Source organism: Cherax quadricarinatus, chromosome 9 (assembly GCF_038502225.1).
Source record: "Cherax quadricarinatus isolate ZL_2023a chromosome 9, ASM3850222v1, whole genome shotgun sequence".
NCBI classification, from domain to species: domain Eukaryota; kingdom Metazoa; phylum Arthropoda; class Malacostraca; order Decapoda; family Parastacidae; genus Cherax; species Cherax quadricarinatus.
The window spans coordinates 20,561,937-20,586,469 of record NC_091300.1 but is presented as its reverse complement, the minus strand read 5'-3'; the positions used below and the strand labels follow the sequence as shown (position 1 = coordinate 20,586,469).

The 24,533-nt window shown below is 42.3% G+C and overlaps 1 protein-coding gene across 9 annotated transcripts in view; it reads left to right on the top strand.

Moving 5' to 3' along the window:
- Nucleotides 1-24,533, top strand: part of PCB (Pyruvate carboxylase) — a 194,496-nt gene that overhangs the window by 47,633 nt on the left and 122,330 nt on the right. The window contains exon 1 of one of the 9 annotated variants that reach the window (XM_070083292.1): nucleotides 22,801-22,829. The exons of 7 other annotated variants lie outside the window; for them this stretch is intronic. The gene's annotated coding sequence lies outside the window, so the exon portion shown is untranslated. Of the gene's footprint in view, nucleotides 1-22,800; nucleotides 22,930-24,533 lie in introns of those variants that run through there. One more of the 9 variants, XM_070083290.1, reaches the window with a different exon arrangement.

Here is a 24,533-nt window from a genome sequence, read left to right as displayed (position 1 = left end):
GTCGTGTTGCTGGTGGTGTCCGGTGGTCGTGTTGCTGGTGGTGTCCGGTGGTCGTGTTGCTGGTGGTGTCCGGTGGTCGTGTTGCTGGTGGTGTCCGGTGGTCGTGTTGCTGGTGGTGTCCGGTGGTCGTGTTGCTGGTGGTGTAGTGTCAGGTGGTCGTGTTGCTGGTGGTGTCCGGTGGTCGTGTTGCTGGTGGTGTCCGGTGGTCGTGTTGCTGGTGGTGTCCGGTGGTCGTGTTGCTGGTGGTGTCCGGTGGTCGTGTTGCTGGTGGTGTCCGGTGGTCGTGTTGCTGGTAGTGTCAGGTGGTCGTGTTGCTGGTGGTGTCCGGTGGTCGTGTTGCTGGTGGTGTCCGGTGGTCGTGTTGCTGGTGGTGTCCGGTGGTCGTGTTGCTGGTGGTGTCCGGTGGTCGTGTTGCTGGTGGTGTCCGGTGGTCGTGTTGCTGGTAGTGTCAGGTGGTCGTGTTGCTGGTGGTGTCCGGTGGTCGTGTTGCTGGTGGTGTCCGGTGGTCGTGTTGCTGGTAGTGTCCGGTGGTCGTGTTGCTGGTGGTGTCCGGTGGTCGTGTTGCTGGTGGTGTCCGGTGGTCGTGTTGCTGGTGGTGTCCGGTGGTCGTGTTGCTGGTGGTGTCCGGTGGTCGTGTTGCTGGTGGTGTCCGGTGGTCGTGTTGCTGGTAGTGTCCGGTGGTCGTGTTGCTGGTGGTGTCCGGTGGTCGTGTTGCTGGTGGTGTCCGGTGGTCGTGTTGCTGGTGGTGTCCGGTGGTCGTGTTGCTGGTGGTGTCCGGTGGTCGTGTTGCTGGCGGTGTCCGGTGGTCGTGTTGCTGGTGGTGTCCGGTGGTCGTGTTGCTGGTGGTGTCCGGTGGTCGTGTTGCTGGTGGTGTCCGGTGGTCGTGTTGCTGGTAGTGTCAGGTGGTCGTGTTGCTGGTGGTGTCCGGTGGTCGTGTTGCTGGTGGTGTCCGGTGGTCGTGTTGCTGGTGGTGTCCGGTGGTCGTGTTGCTGGTGGTGTCCGGTGGTCGTGTTGCTGGTGGTGTCCGGTGGTCGTGTTGCTGGTGGTGTCCGGTGGTCGTGTTGCTGGTAGTGTCCGGTGGTCGTGTTGCTGGTGGTGTCCGGTGGTCGTGTTGCTGGTGGTGTCCGGTGGTCGTGTTGCTGGTGGTGTCCGGTGGTCGTGTTGCTGGTGGTGTCCGGTGGTCGTGTTGCTGGCGGTGTCCGGTGGTCGTGTTGCTGGTGGTGTCCGGTGGTCGTGTTGCTGGCGGTGTCCGGTGGTCGTGTTGCTGGTGGTGTCCGGTGGTCGTGTTGCTGGTAGTGTCAGGTGGTCGTGTTGCTGGTGGTGTCCGGTGGTCGTGTTGCTGGTGGTGTCCGGTGGTCGTGTTGCTGGTGGTGTCCGGTGGTCGTGTTGCTGGTGGTGTCCGGTGGCCGTGTTGCTGGTGGTGTCAGGTGGTCGTGTTGCTGGTAGTGTCAGGTGGTCGTGTTGCTGGTAGTGTCAGGTGGTCGTGTTGCTGGTAGTGTCAGGTGGTCGTGTTGCTGGTGGTGTCCGGTGGCCGTGTTGCTGGTGGTGTCAGGTGGTCGTGTTGCTGGTGGTGTCAGGTGGTCGTGTTGCTGGTAGTGTCAGGTGGTCGTGTTGCTGGTAGTGTCAGGTGGTCGTGTTGCTGGTGGTGTCCGGTGGTCGTGTTGCTGGTAGTGTCAGGTGGTCGTGTTGCTGGTGGTGTCCGGTGGTCGTGTTGCTGGTGGTGTCCGGTGGCCGTGTTGCTGGTGGTGTCAGGTGGTCGTGTTGCTGGTGGTGTCAGGTGGTCGTGTTGCTGGTAGTGTCAGGTGGTCGTGTTGCTGGTAGTGTCAGGTGGTCGTGTTGCTGGTGGTGTCCGGTGGTCGTGTTGCTGGTAGTGTCAGGTGGTCGTGTTGCTGGTAGTGTCAGGTGGTCGTGTTGCTGGTGGTGTCCGGTGGTCGTGTTGCTGGTGGTGTCCGGTGGTCGTGTTGCTGGTGGTGTCCGGTGGTCGTGTTGCTGGTGGTGTCCGGTGGTCGTGTTGCTGGTGGTGTCCGGTGGTCGTGTTGCTGGTGGTGTCCGGTGGTCGTGTTGCTGGTAGTGTCCGGTGGTCGTGTTGCTGGTGTCAGATAATGTAACTATGTAAAAGTTTCATTATTATTGACTTAAGTTGGAAATCAGTGTCTAATAATTTTATGGCTGAAAGGTGACATTACATTTATCAGTTATCTATTTACAATATTGTTATTACCTTCAGAAACTTTCTTGACATAATTATCTCGCTTAGACTCTACGTCAATGTAACTCTTAAATAAGAGTACAAAAAAGGCTGTGTAGATGGTTACCTGTATTCGCTACCCGGGGCCAAGTCCTCTGAAGAGCGCCTTCCTATGTTCTAGACCTAGGGTTCTTAACTTTATCATTACTGACCCTCCAGTGGATTGCCTAATATGTCCCCATCCCTCTTTCGCCAGACTCTCATCACCACCACCAGCTCTATTAGGTACCAGTATATCCACATGTAAAATAAAACTAATAGCTTGGTTTTATTTTGCATATGGATAGCTAACAACGGAACAGCTAAAAGAAAATCATAAGGATTTTATCATTTATTTATAGAACAATGGCAAATTGTTTAGAGATAGTCCCATACCCCATTATTTGGATCCCGTAACCCCCAAGGGGTATAGATACACCCTGTTAAGAACCCCTGGTCTAGATCTTCATGTTTCCATGTGATAAATGCCAGATAGAAAACCCGGTAAAAATTGCTAGATACGCATTCAAAGCAACACATAGCAAGTAATATTTTCAGAAACAGTTATCCAGCGCGGGAAAAGAACACCCCATACTGCAATGTGGATAAACAGTCATCCTGTTCAGCCGTGTTGGGTTATCTTAGGTTAAATCTTCATTATCTGTCATCAGTTTATCAATGTTAATATCCCCTTTATTGAAACTTCTATAAAAGGTATATTACGCCCCCTGGATGGGGCCCACTGTATATAATGTACATTTGATGTATATTATCTTTCATATAATTTTATATTGCTGATATTTTCATTAATAGCTAAAATGAAAATATCTTGCTTTATTATATTATTTAATTTAGCTATATCATTATGTAGGATGTAGCATGTACACTTCACTGTGCTCACTATTCGAGAGTTGTGGTTGGCTGTCTGCATTAGTAAACTGCTTAGCTAACTATCACCGCGCTTGTTTACCTGCCGGCGTCGTGCTGGAGTACCACAAGCAAAAAAAGCAAACAAGTTCAGGTAAGATCCCAATGGGATGAGCAGGGAAGACGGGACAGATGAAGAATAGCTCTGGAGAGGAGTGTTCTTAATCAGAGAAATAGAGCCAGCAGCTAAGGCGATCGTGGGGTAGACTTGAGAACAGGAATAGCAGGGACTGTTGCATCGAACTTATGGTAGTTGAAGTCTTGAATCTTGAGTAGCTGGCAGCAGGCTAGGTCACATCAGAGGGTGGAACACACTTGGGAGTTATAGAAGTAAGTGAGGAGGCAAGTTAGCAATGGAGCCATTTTCGAACTTTTTGAAGCTGCTCCTAGATAGGTGGTATAGTTTAGCCTTGTTACTGAAGGTGAAACGTAGAGGCTTGATGAACTCAAGAACTTGGGTGAGTGTGAAGTGAAGTGGTGATTCACAGGCATACTTGACTGTTCCAGCACCGAGGCTTTTGTAGAGTTCAGTACAGGTCATGGTGTCAGTATTTGAAGGAGAAGTGTAGAAGGTGAGGTTTTCCCATGAGGGTTTACTGGAGTCGTCGCTATCTTCCTCTTCTGAAGTGGACTCATTGGGCGAATCTACAATGGTGGTAGCAGGTGACTGAGGGTCAACAGGAGCAGTGGAGAGGTGTAACGGTTGTGTAACAGCAGGCTGGGAGAGGTGGGAGACGGTGGTTGAGGCAGCATAATCAACGTTGTCAGCGGTGGAAGTGGTTATAGAAGTTACAGGAGTTGCTTGGGCAGGAGACAGGTCTGCAGGTGCAGTAAAGTTCAGGGCGTTGGGAAGGATCTTGAGGATGTCTGCTGAAGGTGTGGAGTCCGGAAAATTAAAGGCAGGCATGTTGTTCAGACGGAATAGTTCGTTAATAGTGGTGTTGAAAGTGCCGGGGTTTGCTGCGTTTGCAAGGTGTGCATATACCATGCAGTACAGCACCTTGGAGGAATCACCGTCGGGGAGTGGACAGAGAGAGTTGCTGGGCGATGGTGGCTGTAGATTAGCGTGTAGAGTCTTGGTGGTGTCGGTTTGTGGTTTGGTTATTGCAGCGTATGTGGGGTGAATTGGAGGAGTTCGTCAGAACTTTAGTTTTCTTCAATATGATTTCTTTCCTGAGTGGGCACTTAGCTGTAAGGGTATGATGATTACCCTTGCAGTTAAGACATGTTGGTGCTGTAGTAATGGTGCAGGATTTGAAATCGTGTCCATCATTCCCACATTTTGAACAAAACTTCTTATCCTTGATGGGGCAGTCCTTAGTGTTGTGTTTATAGGAGTACATAAGAACATAAGAAAGGAGGAACACTGCAGCAGGCCTGTTGGCCCATACTAGGCAGGTCCTTTACAATTCATCCAACTAACAAACATTTGACCAACCCAATTTTTAATGCCACCCAAGAAACAAGCTCCGATGTGCAAGTCCCACTTAAATCCAACCCCTCCCACTCATGTACTTATCCAACCTAAATTTGAAGCTACCCAAAGTCCTAGCCTCAATAACCCAACTAGGTAGACTGTTCCACTCATCAACTACCCTATTTCCAAACCAATACTTTCCTATGTCCTTTCTAAATCTAAACTTATCTAATTTAAATCCATTACTGCGGGTTCTCTCTTGGAGAGATATCCTCAAGACCTTGTTAATATCCCCTTTATTAATACCTATCTTCCACTTATACACTTCGATCAGGTCTCCCCTCATTCTTCGTCTAACAAGTGAATGTAACTTAAGAGTCTTCAATCTTTCTTCATAAGGAAGATTTCTAATGCTATGTATTAATTTAGTCATCCTACGCTGAATGTTTTCTAACGAATTTATGTCCATTCTGTAATATGGAGACCAGAATTGAGCTGCATAATCTAGGTGAGGCCTTACTAATGATGTATAAAGCTGCAGTATGACCTCTGGACTTCTGTTGCTTACACTTCTTGATATAAATCCCAGTAATCTATTTGCCTTATTACGTACGCTTAGGCATTGCCGTCTTGGTTTAAGGTTGCTGCTTACCATAACCCCCAAGTCCTTTTCGCAATCTGTATGGCTAAGTTCTACATTATTTAACTTATAAGTGCTAGGGTTATGGACACTCCCGAGCTTCAGAACCTTGCATTTATCTACATTGCACTGCATCTGCCACTTTTCTGACCAAGAGTAGAGTTTGTCTAAATCCTCCTGAAGTTCCCTAACATCTACGTTTGAATTGATTATCCTACCTATCTTCGTGTCATCGGCGAATTTGCTCATATCACTAGTAATTCCTTCATCAAGATCATTGATATATATTATAAACAACAACGGGCCCAAGACTGATCCCTGTGGAACGCCACTTGTTACTGATCCCCACTCGGATTTAACCCCATTTATGGACACACTCTGCTTCCTGTCTGTGAGCCATGATTCGATCCACGAGAGCACCCTTCCCCCAATGCCATGAGCTGCTACTTTTTTCAACAGTCTTTGGTGCGGAACTCTATCAAATGCCTTACTAAAATCTAAGTAAATAATATCAAATTCTTTATCGTGGTCAACAGCCTCAAAAGCTTTACTGAAGAAAGTTAATAAATAAGTTAGACAAGATCGGCCTCTTGTGAATCCATGCTGAGTATCATTAATCAAGCTATGCTTATCGAGATGGCTTCTTATAATTTGAGCTATAATTGACTCTAGTAATTTGCCTACAATTGAGGTCAGGCTTATTGGGCGGTAATTTGATGGTAACGACTTGTCCCCTGTTTTAAAAATAGGAATTACATTAGCCATCTTCCACATGTCAGACACTACACCTGTTTGAAGAGATAAATTAAAAATATTAGTTAATGGTTCACAGACTTCCATTTTGCATTCCTTTAGATTATTATTATAATCAAGGGGGAAGCGCTAAACCCGTAGGATTATACAGCGCCCAGGGGAGGGGGGATGTGGAAGGCATTCAGGCTTAATTCGGGGAACTGGAGCACAGATCCAATTCCCTAAATCAAGAGCCCCTCACCAACATCAAGGAACCTTCCATGAGGGGCATTCCTTTAGAACCCTTGAAAAAACCTCATCAGGACCCGGTGACTTATTTTGCTTCAGTCGGTCTATCTGCTTCACAACCATTTCACTAGTGACTGTGATGTTACATAATTTATCTTCTGGCCCACTATGAAAATTAATTACCGGTATATTATTAGTGTCTTCCTGTGTGAAAACCGAGAGAAAATATTTAAAATCGAGCACATTTCATTCTCTTTGTCAGTAAGATGCCCGTAGTTATTTTTAAGGGGACCCATCTTATCTCTGACTTTTGTTCTATATACCTGGAAAAAACTTTTTGGGTTACTTTTAGAATCCCTAGCAACTTTAATTTCATAGTCCCTTTTAGCTTTTCTTATCCCCTTTTTAATGTCCCTCTTAATGTCAATATACTGATTCATAAGATGACCCTCGCCTCTTTTGATACGCCTATAAGTTCCTTTCTTATGCCCTAGCAGATATTTCAGCCTATTATTCATCCATTTTGGGTCATTTCTATTTGATCTAATTTCTTTATAAGGGATAAACGTTCTTTGAGCAGCATGTATTGTGTTCAGAAAACTGTCATACTGATAGCTCTCTTCGTTACCCCAGTCAACAGATGATAAGTGTTCTCTAAGCCCATCGTAATCTGCTAAGCGAAAATCTGGGACTGTTACTGAGTTATCCCTACTATCATACTTCCATTCAATTCTAAATGTAATTGATTTGTGGTCGCTAGCACCCAGTTCCTCTGAAACTTCTAAATTATTAACAAGGGATTCATTGTTTGCCAGAACTAAGTCAAGCAGGTTATTACCCCTTGTAGGTTCTGTCACAAACTGCTTCAAAAAACAATCCTGAACTACTTCTAAGAAGTCGTATGACTCTAAATTCCCAGTCAAGAAATTCCAATCAATATGACTAAAGTTAGTCTCCTAGAATTACTACATTATCGTGCTTTGTGGCCTTAACAATTTCCTCCCATAGTAGTCTCCCCTGGTCCCTATCTAAATTTGGGGGACGGTATATCACACCTAAAATTAATTTTTCATGCCCCTCTGAAAATTCTATCCAAACGGACTCTGTATGTGTTACTTCAGACTTAATACCCGTTTTTATGCAACAGTTCAAGCGATGTGCAAGAAAGGTATAAAATACCGACAATATGAAAGTTAAGACACATGTGCAACATCTGGATATCTTTATTGTAGTAGACGTTTCGCCATCCAGTGGCTTTATCAATACAGATTCTAGGACATAATAGGAAGACAGTAGAACTATATACAAAAGATGAGGCCTTGGAGTTAGTGTTCACAGCATCGTGGTGGAGGAGAATCACGATGCTGTGAACACTAACTCCAAGGCCGAGGGACTGATTACCTCATCTTTTGTATATAGTTCTACTGTCTTCCTATTATGTCCTAGAATCTGTATTGATAAAGCCACTGGATGGCGAAACGTCTACTACAATAAAGATATCCAGATGTTGCACATGTGTCTTAACTTTCAGTTCAAGCGATCTCGGACATACAATGCCACCCCACCCCCCTTCCCGATACTTCTATCTACTTGGAACAATTTAAAACCCTGAATGTGACATTCTGCAGGCATGTCCCGACTTTTTGAATTAAACCACGTCTTGGTAATGGCAAATACATCTATGTTACCTGCACTAGCAACTAGTCCCAACTCGTCCATCTTATTCCTAGCACTGTGACTATTTGTGTAATAAATACTTAGACCCTCCTCTCTCTTTACCCTTCCTGCTCCTTTCTGTTATTCCACTAAACCTATTACTGTCCTTGTCGATTAGTGCCACTGGCTTTCCAATATCCACCTCATTTTGCCTATTACTAGTTCTCCTAGTACTCATATTACTACCCTGAGACTTCACAGTTTTCCCGCAAAAACCCATACCACTAACTATTCCTAGTTTAAAGACCTAACAGCTCCCTCCACTGCGTTGGCCAGTGCTCCCACCCCACACCTAGATAAGTGAACCCCATCCCTGGCATACATGTCATTTCTGCCATAGAAGAGGTCCCAGTTGTCAATGAATGTTACCGCATTTTCCTTGCAGTATTTGTCCAGCCAGCAATTGACACCAATTGCTCTGGACAACCATTCATTTCCAACTCCTCTCCTTGGCAAAATGCCACATATGACAGGTTTCCCACCCTTCCTAATTATCTCTATTGCTGACCTATACCTGCTAATCAGGTCCTCACTCTGCCAACATCGTTGCCTCCAGCACTGAGACAGATAATAGGATTGCTCCCATTACCTCTCATGATGTCATCCAGACGGCTAACAATATCCTTCATCCCAGCCCCAGGAAAACACACACACTGCCTCCTACTCTATCCTTCAAGCAGAATGCCCTATCCATGTACCTAATCTGGCTATCCCCAACAACAACAATGTTTCTACCTTCCTTGGCGTCGTCCGTCGTGATGCTCCGAGTAGTCGACTCACATTCGCCAGGTAGCATTACACCACTTGTAGAATTCGTCAAGACGTTCTCGATGGTCTTCGTTGGGGTTTCTAGGGATCTCACTCACTTCTGCCAATGCTTCTTTGGTGATCGTTGTGGCATTCCCAGTAGAACACTCACATTCGTCAGGTAGCACCGAGAATGGGTTGGAAGTTTCCACGGTAGTCTTCTGGTTTCTCGTTGTTTCTGCCTCTCCAACCGTTTTCTTGATCTTCAGCTTGGTTCCATGTTGCCCGGCCACTGACCAAGCTCCCCTCTTAACCTGGGGACTCACAACAGGAGGGTTACTACGAATCCTCTTGTTCTCCTCCGTTAATCGCCCATCTCCCACTGCAGGTCCTGCAGTGGGAGATGTATGTGAAACGTTCTTGTTCTATATGACTAGGGTGAATGTGATATGAGATGGCCAGACCGTCAGAGAGAGCTTGGGCAGCCATGGAGATGTCTGAGAATGTGATCTTTAGCATAGATGAGGCGTCAGGGATCTTGGAGATGCTGTCTACCGAGGCCCAGGTGTTTTGTTCCTCAATAGACGTCTTCAGTGCTTCAGTAGAGAGAGAGGTGACGATATTGTCCAGTCTTTTCACAAAGACCGAACGTTTCGACTTCAAGAATGGAGACGGGGATAGAGTGAATTGTTGTGTTTGTAGGGTCCTGATTGAAGAGTCGTCCATTAGTTTTGATGCTTCCGTTTCGTTTGTGCAGACGACAATGAAGGAGTCCTTCAGAGAGTGGATTGCCGTAAATTTGACCTGCAGGCAGGTTCTAACGACGGTAGCTAAAGCTAACTTCGAAGAGTCATTAATTGCACCGTTCACAGGCTTGATTTTCACACGATGCGACAGCATTGTGAAAAGGATGTGGCGTTTGTAGAATATAAATTCCCCACCCCGGCGGGGTCGAAGGGAGGCTTCTTGAGTGTAGAGCAACTGTGTCATCGGCCACAGCATGACGAACAAGGAGTGCCACGGGAGAATCACGTGATCGCACCTGAGTTTGGAGACTGTTGTCCCTTCATCTCTCCTCAGCTGGTCATCGCTCGACCAACTCTCTCTCTCTCTCTCTCTCTCTCTCTCTCTCTCTCTCTCTCTCTCTCTCTCTCTCTCTCTCTCTCTCTCTCTCTCTCTCTCTCTCTCTCTCTCCATCTCTCCATCTCTCCATCTCTCCATCTCTCCATCTCTCTCTCTCTCTCTCTCTCTCTCTCTCTCTCTCTCTCTCTCTCTCTCTCTCTCTCTCTCTCTCTCTCTCTCTCTCTCTCTCTCTCTCTCTCTCTCCCTCTCTCCCTCTCTCCATCTCTCTCTCTCTCTCTCCATCTCTCTCTCTCCATCTCTCCATCTCTCCATCGGTCTCGTCTCTGGCTGTTTGTTCGTTATTTAGACTTTTGGTAAAGTATGGTATCGCTGGTGAGTTGAAACATACTTGTAGCTTTGTGTAACTGTTCACAGAGCATAGTTCAGACTTAGTGATTTTTGACGTTTTGCTGAGGTTGTGTCGTACTGACACTCTGAATCAGCCCAGATCCCAAGCTACAGCTTCTGACCTATTTTGTGTGGCATCTAAGCACCGTCGTAGTCGGGGATTTGATTATGCTGAACTTAGATTCAGTATTAAGGGAGTTATGCCTTTTATGGAGGATCTGCTGATGGTCCCAGGTTAGGGTCATTATTGTGTCTCCTTGTTCCTGACGCTGTGCTGCTGCTTAGAACATAAGAACATAAGAATGTAGGAACACTGCAGAAGGCCTACTGGCCCATACGAGGCAGGTCCTCATCAAAACGACATCTACATAAAGTTACTAAAGAAATAACTCCCGTACCCCATGACACCAATCAAACCCAGCCCCTCTCACTCATATATTTGTCCAGTCTCTTCTTAAAGCTACCCAAGGTCCTAGCCTCTATCACCCCACTGGGAAGACTGTTCCACGCTTCTACAACTCTGTTAGAAAACTAGTACTTACCTATGTCCTTTCTAAATCTAAATTTATCCAACTTAAATCCATTATTCCTGGTTCTTACCTGGTTCGACACCCTCAGTACTTTATTAATGTCTCCCTTGTTTATGCCCGTCATCCACTTATACACTTCAATGATATCTCCCCTCATTCTACGCCTCTCCAGAGAGTGGAGATTTAAGGCATTAAGTCTATCTTCATACGGGAGGTTCCTTACACAGTAAATCATTTTAGTCATTCTTCTCTGTATGTTCTCTAATGAGTCTATGTCCATCCTGTAGTAAGGGGACCAAAACTGAGCAGCATAATCTAAATGAGGCCTCACTAGTGATGTATAGAGCTGTAAAATAACTTTTGGACTTCTGTTACTTATACTTCTTGAGATAAATCCAAGTAATCTGTTGGCCTTGTTGCGCACACTAAGGCACTGCTGTCTTGGCTTTAGATTTCTGCTTACCATGACTCCCAAGTCTTTTTCACATTCTGTATGACCAAGCTCTACTTCACCTAGATTATAGCTTCGAGGGTTATTTTCATTACCAAGGGCAAGTACCTTACACTTATCCACATTAAACGTCATCTGCCATTTTTCAGACCAAGACATTTTGTTCAAATCGTCCTGGAGTTCATTGATATCCACCTCAGAGTGAATTATACGGCCTATCTTTGTATCATCAGCAAACTTACTCATGTCACTAGTAATCCCTTCATCAAGGTCATTAATGTAAATTATGAACAGGAGAGGGCCTAAAACTGATCCTTGTGGAACGCCACTAGTGACTAATCCCCATTCAGATTTCACTCCATTAATGGTAACTCTCTGCTTTCTATTGGTAAGCCATGCCTCAATCCATGCTAGAACTTTACCTCCTATACCATGAGCTGCCACTTTTCTTAAGAGTCTCTTGTGAGGTACTCTGTCGAAGGCTTTACTAAAATCCAAATAAACAATATCATATTCCTTATCACTGTCAACTGCCTCAAATGTTCTATTGAAGAACGTCAGTAAGTTTGTCAGGCAGGAACGACCTCTCGTGAATCCATGCTGAGATTCATTTATCAAGTTATGCTCTTCAAGGTGACTTCTGATAATGTCAGCTATAGTTGATTCTAATAACTTGCCCACTATAGATGTCAGGCTTATTGGACGGTAATTTGAAGGAGTGGACTTATCCCCTGATTTGAATATAGGAACCACATTAGCCATCTTCCACAACTCTGGCACAACACTGGTAAGGATGGACGCATTGAATACACTCGTTAATGGCTGACTAAGCTCCATCTTGCATTCCTTAAGTACCCTAGAAAACAACTCATCGGGTCACGGGGACTTATTTTGTTTCAGTTTGTCTATCTGTTTAATAACCATGTCCCTCGTGACAGTAATATTAGTTAACTTAAATTCATCAGGAACTAAATAATTGTTAATTACTGGAATCTCATTTACATCTTCCTGTGTAAAAACTGACAAAAAAATAGTCATTAAATAAGGAACACATTTCCAGTTCATTATCCGTCAGCTGTCCATTCCCAGTTTTCAGAGGTCCTACTTTTTCCTTCACCTTCGTCCTATACACTTGAAAGAACCCCTTTGGATTAGTCTTTGATTCATTAGCAACTCTAATTTCATAGTCACGTTTAGCCTTTCTAATCGCCTTTTTTACTTCTCTTTTAAGCTGAACATATTGGTCAGTAAGGTTAACCTCTCCTCTTCTGATGCGCCTATAAATTCCCCTTTTCTCCCCTAATAGATGCTTTAGCCTCCTGTTAACCCATTTGGGATCGTTATTGCAACATTAGACCTAATTTCTCTCTAATGGGAATTTATATACTCTGGGCACTGTGTACATTATTAAGAAAACAATCATAAAAGCAGATCCCTTCATATTCATAAGTATGATTATCGTCAATAAAATCATTAGCTAGATAACCCCAATCAAGATTAGACAGATGTTCCCTAAGTCCATTATAATCGGCAGAACGAAAATCAGGGATTTTTACTGTATTATCATTATTCTTGCATTCCCAATTAATGCTAAAAGTGATGGATTTGTGATCACTTGCGCCAAGCTCTTCAGTGATCTCCAGATTATTCACGAGTGTTTCCTTATTTGACAAGACTAGGTATAGCAAATTATTACCCCTGGTAGGCTCAGTTACGCTTTGTTTCAGAAAACAGTCCTGAACTGTTTCCATAAAGTCACTGGACTCTAGATTACCTGTCAAAGAATTCCATTCAATTTGACTAAAGTTAAAGTCCCCTACTATGACTGTTACTGTGTCCAGAAGCCCTAACAATTTCGTCCCAAAGAAGTCTCCCTCTATCGTGATCCAAGCCTGGAGGTCGGTATATTACACCTAGAATTAGTTTTTCTTGACCCTCCACGAACTCTACCCAAACAGACTCTGTTACTGCTCCATCTATTTTTATACCTGTTTTTATGCAACAATTAATATTTTCTCGAACATACAATGCAACTCCTCCCCCCTTCCCATTACATCTATCCACATTGAACAACTTAAATCCCTGAATATTACACTCAGCAGTCATATCCCGACTCTTTAAATCATACCATGTTTCAGTTAATGCAATGATGTCAAAGTTCCCAGCACATGCTACCAAACGTAGTTCATTAATTTTATTTCTTGCACTTCGACTGTTAGCATAAAATACCATCTTATGTTTTTTCTTCTGCACATTTTTCCTATTCATCTTTGTTTTTACACAATTTCTGAAATTATCATTACCCAGAGTTACTCCATGACAGTTACTATTAAGATTCTTAATATCAGAGCATAAGTCAATATATCCATACTCATTATTTATCATTTCTAAACCCATACCTCTAACTAATCCTAGTTTAAAGTCCTAACAACCCCCTCAACTGAGTTAGCAAGAAAACCCACACCTGCCCTGGATAAGTGAACCCCATCCCTGGCATACATGTCATTTCGGCCATAGAAGTTGTCCCAGTTGTCAATGAATGGTACTGCATTATCCTTACAGTGTTTATCCAGCCAACAATTAATACCAATTGCTCTGGACAACCATTCATTACCAACACCTCTTCTTGGCAAAATGCCACATATAACAGGGCGCCCCCCCCTTCTTCCTAATTATGTCTATAGCTGTCCTGAACTTTCTAACTAAATCCTCACTTCTACGCTTGCCTACATCATTGCCTCCAGCACTGAGGCAAATAATAGGATTGATCCCATTACCGTTCATGATGTTGTCAAGCCGGCTAACAATGTCCTCCATCCCAGCCCCAGGAAAGCATACCCTTTGTCTCCTACTCCTGTCCTTCAAGCAGAATGCCCTATCCATGTATCTAACCTGGCTATCCCCAACAACAACAATATTCTTACCTTCCTTGTTGTCGTTCGTCGTGACGATCCCAGTAGTCGACTCACATTCGTCGGGTAGCACCGAGAATGCGTTGGAGGTTTCCACAGGAGTTTCCACAGCAGTCTCTTTCTTCTTCATCGTTTCTGGCTTTCCATTCGTCTTCTTGATCGTCAACTTCGTCGTCCCCTGCTGTCCAGCCACTGTTACATTATTGTTGTTGGCGAATGATTTATATTATTCAAGCAAGCTGTTTTGATTGCCTTGTTGGTCAAGAAGATAAATTATACAAGGGCGTTTAGTCAGTCACTGTTTGTCTACTAGAGTCTTGAGACAACGAATAACCAAGACACACACACACACACACACACACACACACACACACACACACACACACACACACACACACACACACACACAATACAGACACACACACACACACACACACACACACACACACACACACACACACAATACAGACACACACACACACACAATACAGACACACACACACACACAATACAGACACACACACACACACAATACAGACACACACACACACACACACACACACACACACACACACACACACACACACACACACACACACACACACTACGTACGTACACGTACATCCACGTACTTTTATAATTGATAACATACCAGACGGCACTGAAGTCATACTGATACAATGTGCCTTTAGCACTATATTACTACTAGAGAAGTGTAGGAGCTTATATCCTAAATTATAACCGATTCATTTACTTTGATTTTGTCCACCTAGACAACTTTGTTAATAAACTTGTCAGTTTTTATTTCTTTAGTTAGTATCCTATCAGTTGCAGTCTTAAACCACTATTAAAATTTATCATAATTTTAAAGAATAACAAACAGAATACTGACTACTTGTTACAAAAAACCAGAAACAAGCTGAATGCTAGAGGGGGAGACCTTCTAGTATTCTGTGGAGATGTCTATACTTTATAGATATCGCCTTTTTGTAACAAAGTACATCATCAATACCTCTAAATTTAATTAGAGTAAAACAATCAAGTCATATATTCTTGGAATGTTCCTGGGTTATTATTGTTGCTGCAAAGTTCAAAGGTGTATTATTAATGTGTGTATATTGTACTGAATCCCAACCTTACGGCACATGTGATGGTCAAATACGTGACGAGGGAAGCACCTTGAAACAGTGAATTAACGTACTAATATAGCAATTAGTATTACCTTTATAAACAGAAAGAAGGGATTAACAGCATTGTACCCTTCCAGAAATCTCTTATTTTATTACCAAGATAATCATAATTATCAATAAACTGATCAACGTGAGAGTAATACAATTTATCTTTCAGCTTGTTATTTTGAAAAAAAAAATAATGGAAACTGTGCATTAAAAAATATATCATGTACAACTAAATGTAACTGAATATAACAGTTTGTGTTGTCACGAATTAATGTGAATAGATAAGCATAGCTCACTAAAGCTCCTTATTTACTCAGTCCATCTGCCAGCCAACTTCATATTAACACATTAACTATCGTATTCGGAGAACTACATTTTCGTAATAGTTTTGAATTAAAAAAAAGTACTTTGTGGTCACCTTTGTGTGTTAAATTAAACTCTCATATTTGTATTATTTCGGAGTGATTGGCCAAATATTTCTGTAACTTTAGTGAAGTGTGGAAACTTGAGACAATAATAAGCGGCAGAAATGTAAGGGAAATGTTAGTCGTGAAGATCATACAACACCTGGGGAATGGGATTTAATCAAGTTTGATCCGAGAATGGGAAGGATAGCTTACATTTCTTGAATGAGGGGTCTTTCACGCCATTCAAGAGAGGGGCATTGATCTCGATCAGGGCTCTTGATCCAGGGACTTGGGGGCTACCTTTCACTTTGATCGAATCCGATTGCCTCTCATTCCTTATTCCCCGAATGCTGTGTACCCCCCATCTCAAACAAGTTTAGCTGTCTCCATTAATATTAATAAAAGAATTCTTCAACATCAAGGTAGCCATCCTTGAAAGGCATGGACTGCACTACAGTAACCAGGTATGACGACTGATGGCTGACACGGACGCTGGGGCGCCCAAAGCCAGTTTGCAATTATTTTGGTACAAAATAGTGTACATACGCACGCTAAAAATTACATGGAAACTTTTTTTTTTTCTAAATTACTGAGTGGGTGAGCCACTTGTGGGCACCGGTCCAAGATTTGGTCCAGACCTGTCTTGGGCCCTGAGGGAGCATATATTTGCCTTACCCAGGGCGGGGATCAATAGAAAGTGCCGGGTGCGTGTTGTGGGCTCGATACATCATTGTTACATTCCTTCCTAGGTCCTCGGGGCTCTTTGTTGGCAAATTCCTGCTGCATTCTTAATCGACTGTGAGGAATGTAAAAAAAAAAAAAAAAATCCATAAGCTTGTGATCAAAAACTTTTGTAGTATTTTATGGCGTGTGTGTACTGGAGAAGTTTGGCTGTGGTCATACATCAGTGTAGCATTTGTAAACCTCTTAAGTGATATTTTTTTTTTTTGCACATGATATTGCGTACGCGTTTGCGGACTCCACTCAAAATTATATGCACTGTCTTTATAGTCAGTCATGTCGCATCGAATTAAACCTGATTCCCCCCCCCCCCCCCCCCCCCCCCCATTTCCCAGTGGTATAGATGTTACGTTTCACCCTCAATCCACCCACAATTATAATTAAGGTAATATATCTGAGTAATAGCCTGCACTTGACCAAGAGTTTAATTATTACGGCCAGTGCGGCCACATGCTACTGTTTAATAATTAATGTTAATCTTAATATAATAAAGGGATCATGTGGGGAAACGGGGATTAAAGGGGAGGAGGATTAGAAAAACTTTAAATATTATTTTGTGAACACTCCAATTATTAGTGTGTGTGTGTTTCGTTAGTGTTATGAATACAGTTTACACACACAAAAAGTGAACAATATTGCTAGAGTAAGAAATGAATAACTCGTTCAGGTACACTTAAGTTATCCCACTCTTGCTTATAAATTTTTAACTCGGCCCAGCAGGCCCTTTTATTCTTTGGCTTCCAATTTAGTTATCGTCATTCCTGGATCCCAGTCCTCTTAAAACTTTTAACGCTCTGCCCCCAGTTGAAAACAAGTATGTCCTGGGTTTTGGACCAAAAAGGTTTGCTTAAGAGGGTGTTACAAGAAGATTGGTTGGAAACCTTATCTTCGATTTCATCAAGCTGGCCCTCGCTTCATTAATCCAGTAGATAAGAGAAGATAACATGTTAAACATTAAGTTGGCCACACATTATTCGTATTACACTATATGCTATACAATTAATAGGTTTAGTATATAAATAATATAAAAGTTACAAACTTGATACCTTAAAATTTTATCTCAGATGTACCCGACCGGGCAAGTCTTATAACTGGCCAGATTATAAACATTCGTTAATGTATATACAGTTTATATATAGACCCCCAATATCTCAGACGCTGTATGACCATTGTGGGTTTAGCACTTCCCCATAAAATTGTCACCTGTGACAGGCACGACGTTAGTGTTGTCAGGTGTTTTAAGGGAGGTTGAGAACGTTCATCTCGGCCTGCTTGGTCAGCCTAGCCTTCCATCATGTACCCCTCGTGATGCTTGCCAGCGTTGGCATGGCAACCACATGCGCTCTCGCTAAGTTAGGAATTAATTTCATTTAAAATTTTTTGTATAGAATTCGACATTCGTAATCATTAGCTTGTGGTTTCCAGATTACTGCACCTGGGTGATTATTGGAAGTTCTCATTTCCATTACATAGGACATAGATTCAGGGTTCACTTGTGTTATTTTCGTACATAGGTCATAGGTGAAGGATGCTAAACATGCTCTGGATGTAAACTTCATTGCTGATGTTTCCCTATATTTTCGTTTTAATATTTTTAGTGTATCATACAAAAGTTGTACATATAAATGAAATTTTTTTATTGTTCTGATCATAAAGCAGTGATATGTGGTGACTGTTTCCATCGAGATCTCATTGTTGTATATCTAATTTACATATGCACACACACATTGTCCTTTTAAGCCAAGCTTGCCGTATTGACTAATTCAGCTAATATAGTTTTGCCAAATCAGCAGCGTAATTTCATTGTTTTATAACATCATTGTTACATAACATTTGCTAAAAAATTGCATTATCACGAAATTAAGATTTTATTGATCAATATTATTTGCATATTTATATTTATAAAATATGTAGATTATGGCCTAGGTATTTTATATTTTGTTACCTTTCACAGGATTACATTAAGATTGAAGTTAGTTTTAGTGCCAAAATAGGTGTTGTATTTACACGTATTCATTGATATAAAAATTTTAGAATTTTGTATTTTTTAATGCAGTTCGGCTTGTTTGACCGACGTTGCTCAATATGAACATTAATCTCTGTAAGTAATCTTATAGCCATGTGACTGGTTCAGACTTAAATGTAAACTCTGCTAAATTAAAGATAATGCATTTAAAGTCTTTAATTTGCATCTTGTCAATCATTTAATATCTTGTCAATCACTAAAATGTTAATACAAATCATGCAAGTTTCTGTAATACAAATCATAAGCACCGTACACACAAAATTGGTTAATACCAAGTTTGGAACTTATTCACTAATGCAGATTGGTGATGTGCTATAAATATTGATTATTAGGTATCCCCTGAGCCCTAAGGGATACTTTAAGTTGTTGCCTGACTTTAAAACCTAGCGGGATGAAAATAGTTTATAAGTTGAAAATATCTCAAACAATTTATATTGTTTACCTGTGGTGTGCTATAGCTAGGGAAAGATCTATGCAGCTATTGGCATGTGTAGGTGCACTCTGTTCAATGGTTTACAGATATTTCAGGTTTGGTTTCTGGGTGATGTGTTGAGAATCCTTCTGGTCGACTTCACAGTTTCAATCTTAGTGTATTTTATTTAAGAGGATTGGTATTGGAGTGCTGATGTCAATTTGCCAAGTGTATTTCTAAAATGGTGTGGTTTTTCTTTGTGGAATATCTTGACTTCGCTTCTTCTAAACATCTTCAGTCGTTAATGCAGTACTGATCCAGCTTATGAGAGGGATGAAGCCCTGTAAGTTTATGCTGTGTAGGTACAAATTTGTTTAAAAAATAACTGAAACGTTGTGATAACCAGAGAATGACTGTCAGCCTAGTTAAAAAAAAAAAAACTGAATCGTTGATGACACTGGTCAACAAACAAAATGCTTCCGAGACCAGAGTAGCAATTCCCAACAAATTTTAGGTCACTGATAATGAATATCATGGTTAAAATTGTTTGTTGGCTCTACTTTTCAATATACACCTACGTGTTACAACAGGTTCCAACAGGATTGCGGCAGTTTCTTACCACACCGTCTCACTGCACTGCCCTTCATTATTGTTCCAGCAGTCATAGAAAGTGGTTGTGGTGTCCAAGTTTATATTTTGAGGCGAACGGTAGGTGATTTTCTTGCCAAACTCTGGTGATGGGCTTGCAGGGTGGATACACAAAGTACTGCTGCTTTCTATGTGAATGGGACAGCCGTGCAAGAGGTTCCCACTTCATCAGGCGAGACTAGCCACTTCGTCAATTAGAGCCTGGGATGAAAACTGTTCAACATCCGCCTCTCATTGAACCAAACAAAATTTTGCTACTACCACTACACACAAAACTGTGGCTCATGAAAAACTTTGTAAAAGCTGTGGACAAATCCGGTCAGGGATTAAAGTATTAAGATTAAAATTCCCCTCACTGAGCGACGCTAAGATAAGAGGAGGAGTCTTCAATGGTCCTCAGATTCGAGAGCTTTTTAAAGATGGTGACTTTGAATCAGACCTTCATGGGAAGGAGAAAGCTACTTAGGAAGCATTCAAGTTAGTAGCGAAGGAATTTCTTGGAAACAGAAGGGAAGGCAACTATGGAGAATTGGTGGAAAACCTCATCAAAGCTTACAAGAACATGGGATGTAACGTCACTTAAAATCCATTTTTTGGACTTTCATTTAGACTTTCAGCGAACTGTTGGGCAGTTAGTGACGAACATGGTGAAAGGTTTTACCAAGATAGTTCAGCCATGAAAAAAATGGTTCCAGGGCAAATGGGGCACAAGAATGCTTGCAGACTATTGCTGGACATTGGCAAGAGATGATTCTTCAGCCCGCTATAAGCGTCAAGCAAAAAGGCAAAGAGTAGGTACGAATTAGAGTTTACAACATACTGACACATATTGTACGTAATAATAAAATAAATATATGTCTCGTATCTTTAAATCTGTAGCCAATAATCATATAATAATTTTTCAAGGTGATACTTGGATTCAGGACATGAAAATACATAAGAATTAACTAATCTCATTTAAGAAGCATATAGCTTTTCAAAAATTGTTGACCAGTGTAATCTGAGAATCCCTTTTTGGTAGACTTAAGACTTTGAACGTTGATATGTCTTGCTTGGAGATTTAATATTTAGTATATAGGATTTGTGGCCACTAATTTGTTAATTATATTAAAAATTTTGGAGTATCATTCTTAATGTTCTGGACCACCAAGAAAGCGAGCTGTCACACTGAAAAATATTTAGAACCTACACCATGTAAATTTATACACACTCCTTTTGCCATTTGGGAAAGATTAAATTTTCATGTAAAACTTTCAATAAATAGTAAATATTAGGAAGGATTTAAAATGTGTTTATTTTAGTACGATGATCTATTTTTTTATAAGAAATAACTTGCGTGAATTTTATTAAGATTAGTTTATAGGTTTTCTTGATGTAAACAGAACCCCCCCCCCCTCATGCCCCCACAAAGTCTTATTAAGTCTTAAACACTTTTTTTTGGTATTACTCTACTAGATTCTCCCCGCCAAGTATCACTGATGTTGCCAAATGCACGAATACATTCACATGTATACATGTGCATATGAATACCTACCAATACATATACATAATCGCATACGTGAACATGTATTCAGATGAACATGTACTCACACTTGAATACGTATGCACAAGTGCACATCCATACACTAACGAATGGCGGGACCAGAAGCTGTGAATCACCCCTCCCCCCCTGCACCCACATATAGGAGAGTACAGTAATAAGCACATGTACTATACATGCACACACTGATACACAAACGAAAAATGTACATCCGTACATGCACATATATTTTGTTTCATTATAGTTTTTTTGATGGTGTGCACCACTACTTTTGCATGCATCAAGGTAGAGGGGGCTGACCTTAGGAGACACAGATACCTTACTCGGATCGTGCCACGTCCGAAATTCAATTTGTTGATTTAGGTTTTGCTATTGCGCTGGCGGACGGAGGATCGAGTCTTCGTAATTCCTTGCGCTGAATGACTCGCACTGGTTCAGTACTTCATATAAATGTAATAGTGACTAGATATATCACTTAAAGTTAGTGCCTGTAAATTACACGATAGTCATTAATTAAGGTTGCAATCCAGTAAGCCTAAACACGTACTTCAATTACATAGGAAATAAATTAAACTGTATATATCACTAATCTTCGAATGGGCCACTCAAAACAATATGAAGTTCAACGAGGAGAAATTTCAACTACTCAGATATGGAAAACTTGAAGAAATTAAAAAAATACAATAGAGCGGAAAAGTAATGTGAAGGCCTGGGAGTGATAATGTCAGAGGATCTCGCATTCGAAGACCACAACAACGTATCTACCTCATCCGCTAGGAAAATGATAGGATGGATAATGAGAACTAGGGACGCCAAGCCCATGATGATTCTCTTCAAATCGCTTGTGCTCTCTAGGCTGGAATACTGCTGTGCACAAACGGCCCCCTTCAAGGCTGGCGACATTGCAGACCTGGAGAGTGTACAAAGACCTTTCACGGCACACACAAGTGCGGTGAGGCACCTAAACTACTGGGTACGGTTGAAGGTCCTTGATCTGTATTCCCTCGAACGCAGGCGAGAGAGATACATGATAATATACACTTGAAAGGTCCTGGAGGGATTGGTACCAAACCTGCACACGAAAATCACTCCATATGAAAGCAAAAGACTCGGCAAGAGATGCAACATTCCCTGGATGAAAAGCAGGGGCGCCACGAGTACACTGAGAGAGAACACAATGAGTGTCTGGGGCCCAAGACTGTTCAATTGCCTCCCAGCATACATATGGGGTATTACCAATAGACCCCTGGCTGTCTTCAAGAAGGCACTGGACAGGCACCTAAAGTCAGTACCTGACCAACCGGGCTGTGGTTCGTACGTCAGCTTGCTTGCGGCCAGCAGTAACAGCCTGGTTGACCAGACCCGATCCACCATGAGGCCGAGGGGGCGTTGACCCCCGAAACCCTCTCCAGGTAAACCCCAGGTAAGATGCATATCTCTGTATATTCTCGTGAGAGAGGCTGTGTAATTGAGTTTAAAGTCTTCCTATAATACGAGGGTCGGTTTTAATCCCTAAAATAAAATGAACTGCCATTGTGTATACACTGATTAACATACACCTCTTGGTGTATGCACCTTGTGATAGAGAATTTTCGTGTTCATATATATAGGAACACTAAGGTGCCGATCATAGTGTGGCGGCTATAACCAGCCTCTCTCCCTTCAATTGCACATATGACTATAACGTGTAAGTATTTTATTTTATCCATGTTAGCCTATCTACAGCTCGAGTAGAGGTAGGTTAAATGTGGTGTAGATAGGAAGTAAGTAGGTGTGGCGAGAAGTGGCAAGAGAGAGTGGTAGTGAGTGTTGCTGCGGAATGAGGACTGGGCTTCAGTTTGGCGTGCGGCTGCTGAGAGGTAGGAGATGGTCGTTGGCCATACAGTGCGTTCCTGCGGATTACCACAAATAGGTTATGATTCATACTGTTTCTCAATATAACATGTGGCCGTCGGTAGGGTAAGTGATTACAGTAGTGTGCTTGCGAAGGTTTCTCAGATTTGTTTAACGGTGTAGCCTGACTGTGAAGTAATATCAAGGTGAACCAGTGATTCGAAATAGCTAGTGCAGTTTTTCTCGAGTTTGTGAGAGCATAAATTCCTGTAGTGGGGATGAATTTTAAAGGTGGGGCGTTGAAATCTAGGGATATTTAGTAGTATCGGTTAGGTAAGTCTATAAAGTTAGCTGCCATACAAACCAGCTTGGCATAGCTGCTACTTCCCAACATGCTTTTAAGCTCTCATTATATTTCCGGGAAGTACTAAACCTGTAGGGGTCGTACAGTGCCTAGCGAGTGGAAGGAAATCAGGTTTTGTCTAAGGGGAAAGCAGCTCCATTCCTTGGATCAAGAGCCTTTCACTGGTATAAAGCTCCCCCCTTCCCCCCCAGGAAAGGTGTAGGTTCTGAAAGACGTACAGTACTGTTGATGCTACTAATATAAGGGGTGGGGGTTCGTTGGCCTCAGGCGTTGCTACAGCTTCCAAACACATACTTTTAGCCAGAACGAAGAATGCTTGTTTTCTCGCTCACATTTGCTTCCTCGGATCGCTTAATTTTACTAAAATTTTTTTTTTTTTTTTTTTTTGGAAATTGTGTATAATGGTAATTTACATACCTGACCAGTTTCATGATTTACAAAATTAGGCCTAAGGCTTTCAGGTGTTAAAATTGGCCTTTACCATCTCTCCCACACTCAAATTATAAAGCTATTATACCTCTTAGAGACTAGCACCGGCAGGCTTCATAAGGCAGCCTAGTGTACACAAGCATGGACACCTTGGAGTACATCTTTGCTAGTTTCATTGTATGACCTTAATGTTGCCCAGCAGGTCTAGATAAAATGACTCGAATGTAGAACCTAACTGCTCTGTACAGGTGCATGCCTTTTCGCCTCCCTCTGGACACTTGTTGCCTCTTTCTATAATAATATAATAATGTCTTACTGCAAATGCATGTACATGGTATACAGGCCTAGCTACTGCAAGTACATGTGCATGGTATATAGGCTTAGTTGACATCAATGACATACTACTCTATAGAAAGCCCCTTGTTATGCAGAGCATTTCGGGCAAATTAGGTCCTTGTCCCAGGATGCGACCCACACCAGTCGACTAACTTCTAGGTAACCATTTTACTGATGGGTGAACATAGACAACCGGTGTAAAGAAACGCCCAATGTGTTTACCCGCGTTGGGAATTGAACGTAGACCCTCGCCGTGTGAAGCGAGAACTTTAGCGATCAGGCCACAGCCTGTGCTCCTGCACAGAGTGTAGAAGTGTTTGTTAATAGGGTTTAAATATTGATTACACGAGGGTCATAGTCTGCTGAAGACCTGCTCACCTCAATAATATTTTAATCCCTAAAACAGAGATTAAAGTTAACATTCAGTGTACGTACACAGACATTAACCTCGGTGTATATATTCTTGAAGGTATCCAATATATTTCCTCTAATTGGACAAGACAATGGGTAAAGCTTTGTTTAGATAAGAGTTTAAGCAGGTCAGTCATGTGCACACGTGGTTGGCTCGTGACACTAGTTGCTACCGCCGCCACTCCCCTGT